This window comes from Herpailurus yagouaroundi, unplaced genomic scaffold, assembly GCF_014898765.1.
Source record: "Herpailurus yagouaroundi ecotype Mexico unplaced genomic scaffold, PumYag 77, whole genome shotgun sequence".
Taxonomy (NCBI): domain Eukaryota; kingdom Metazoa; phylum Chordata; class Mammalia; order Carnivora; family Felidae; genus Herpailurus; species Herpailurus yagouaroundi.
Genome location: NW_024412388.1, coordinates 96,062,606 through 96,065,969, shown reverse-complemented (window position 1 = coordinate 96,065,969; position 3,364 = coordinate 96,062,606). Strand labels below are relative to the sequence as shown.

Genomic DNA, 3,364 nt, shown 5'->3' with positions numbered 1-3,364 from the left:
TTATTTATTTTTGGGACAGAGAGAGACAGAGCATGAACGGGGGGAGGGGCAGAGAGAGAGGGAGACACAGAATCGGAAACAGGCTCCAGGCTCTGAGCCATCAGCCCAGAGCCTGACGCGGGGCTCGAACTCACGGACCGCGAGATTGTGACCTGGCTGAAGTCGGACGCTTAACCGACTGCGCCACCCAGGCGCCCCACTCATGAGCTTTAATGTATATGCTATTTAATTTGCTTAAAATATACAGTAATTCATATACTATTTTGTTCATTATTCTATTACAGCTGAACCATGTAAAATGTTACCTTGAAAATACTTAGGATATGAAAGAGTATTGTTGATGAAATTGTTAAAATTTTATAGGTAGGTATTAGCAATATACTCCATAAGACACAAATTGCTAGAAAAAAAGAAAAGAAATACAAACTTTTTTTTTATCTCCAGTTATGCTAAAAGGTAAAAGGGCAGGAAAGAATTTCCAATGGCCATGATGGAGTAAGTATGAATGGACTTTCCATCCCCTTGTCAACAGCTAAAACAACAGACAAAATACATGAAACAACTGTTTTTTGGATGTTTGACAATAAGCAGTATAGGACTGTGATTTCTAAGAGATGGGACAAGATAAAGTAAGACCTACATCTGTCTTGGCTTTCTGCTTGGAGGTACTTTTCAGACTGTGGTACAGGGAGGAAGAACTCAAGCATATCAAAAAGAGGGAGACAGGCACAAAAAATTCTAGGAATCTGCAAAGGGCTTCACTTGAGTCTCTGGCCAAACACTAATCACAGCACGCAGGATGAAACTCCATGAGGTAAAGGCAAAGAATAAACAGGGATTTAAAAGCTGAACCACAGTGCTAAGAAAGACTGAAGTTCTGATCAGAAAAGTTCTCCCATGGGGTGCCTGGGTGGCTTAGTCAGTTAAGCATCTGACTTCAGCTCAGGTCATGATCTCACTGTCTGTGAGTTCGAGCCCCACGTCGGGCTCTGTGCTGACAGCTCAGAGCCTGGACCCTGCTTCAGATTCTGTGTCTCCCTCTCTCTCTCTGCCCCTCCCCTGCTCGTGCTCTCTCAAAAATAAATAAAACTTGAAAAAAAAAATTTTTTTTAAAGTTCTCCTTGTTGAAAAACAGGCAATTCACTTGAAATCCCAGAAGATTTGTAGACTTCTTGAGAAGCTATGCAAGACAAAAGAAAATGGAGTATCTTTAAAATGCTTAAAGAAAAAATGGTCAACCCAGAATGCTAAATACAATGAATCTATTCTTCCAAAATGAAAGTGAAATAAAGCTTTTTTTTTTTTTTTTTTTTCAAATAGATAGACAGGAAGGAAGGAAGGAAAGAAGGATGGAAAGAAAGCAGGATGGGAGGGAGGGAGACAAAGTAAACAAAAGAAGTAAAGAAGGAGGAAAAGCAAGGGGAAAATGTTCACCAGTACACACTTATAAAAAGCAAAGGAAGTTCTTCAGGTGGAAGAAAATGATAACAGGTGGAAGATTGGATCTACATAAAGGAATGAAGATTACTAAAGGAATAAAAAGTACCAGAAATGGTGAGAGTAAATCTACAAGACTTTTTCGACCACTTAAAGCAAAACTAATAACAATGTACTACAAGGTTTTGCAACACATGTGGAAGTAAAAAGTATTAACAATAATAGCACAAAAAGGGAAGTATATTGTTCAAGGTTCTTACAGTATATGTGGAGTAGTATAATACTATTTGAAGATAAACTGTCATATGTTAAAAGATGCATACTCTAAAACCTAGAGCAGCCGGGGGGGGGGGGGGTCTGATTCATTCAAAACACAGCAGAAAAGAATACAAACAAGCAAAAAGAACAAAGATGAGACAAATATAAAACCTACAGAACAATACAATTAAAAGGCAACTGCATAAATGTAAATCATCTATTCCAATATTCCAACATTCCAATTCAAAGTCAAGAAAGCAAGACCTAACCATATGTTATCTTCAAGAAAGAAACTTTAGGGGCACCTGGGTGGCTCAGTGGGTTAAGCACCTGACTCTTGATTTCTGCTCAGGTCATGATCTCATGGTTTATAAGATAGGCCACTCGCAGGTACGTGGAGACTCTTGGGATTCTCTCTCTCTCTGCCTCCCTCTGCCCCTGGCCTATGTATGCACTTTCTAACAATCAATCAATCAATATTTTAAAAAAGAAACTTCAAAGATACACGGAAAGTTAAAAGTAATATTTATTGGTGACAAAGTCATAGTTGCTGCTGATATTACTACTGTGGTTTGCTGCCTGCATTCAAAATAGAAACAAATATTAAATTTCATTTCAGAAGTTACGAAAAATAAAGATTTTTTTTCCTATGCAAATGTTGGAGGCCCTAGATTATAAATCCTTATCTACTCTAAACAGCATTTTTGGTTACTCTAATTAAACTTACACTTTTTTGTTTCACATCTTTTTTATACACTTTTACTTTCTTAAGAGCTTTCATTTATATGGATTCTCAAGAATAGATGTTAGATTTTTTCAAATATTTCTTCTGCACCTATTGGTATTATACAGTTTTTCTTTTTCTTCTACTGATACATCTGCTCTTTCCACTTATATTCAACACTGTTCTAAGCTACAAATAGTAGGGTCTAGACTATGGAAAAGGAATAAAGAAAATTGTCTTTATTCACAGATAAAATGATTCTGTGCAGAATATACAAAAAAGCTACCAGACTAATAAGTGAATGTAGCAAGATTTCAGGATAAAAGGTTGAGACAAAAAATAATAACTATCATATGTCTACACACAGGCAAAGAATTGAAAAATGTAATTTTAAAAATACCATCTAAAATAGCATCCAATAAGACATAAAATACTCAAGAGATGAATTTAACAGAATATGTGTAAGGCTTATACACTGAAACTACAAAACATGGCTCAGAGAAATTAAGGACATAGTAATCAGAGAGACATGCCATATTATATTAAGATGTGCCCATATTACTGTTAAAATGTCAATTCTCTCCAAGGTGGATCTACAGATTCAGTGCAAGCACAATCAGCAGGTTTCTTTTTTGTAAAAATTGGTAAGATGACTATAACCTTTTTTTTGAAAATGTTAACAGAACAGTTAACAGAGATGGAGAAGAAAAAAAAGTCTTACACTACCTGATTTTAAGACATAATCCAAAACTACAGTAATACAGATACTATTATATTGGCATAAGACAACCAGATCAGTGGCACTAAATTAAACCCAGACATAAAACCGCATATACATATTCTGTTCATTTTTGATAAAGGGACTGTAGTACTCATCCTTCAAGATACCCCCCCTCCCACACACACACACACACACACACACACACACACACACACACACACACA

At 36.3% G+C, this 3,364-nt stretch overlaps 1 protein-coding gene across 2 annotated transcripts in view; it reads right to left on the bottom strand.

Annotated features, from left to right (window-relative positions):
* The window catches only part of RAP1A (RAP1A, member of RAS oncogene family), a 75,781-nt gene that overhangs the window by 25,154 nt on the left and 47,263 nt on the right, over nt 1-3,364 (bottom strand). The window lies entirely within an intron of this gene.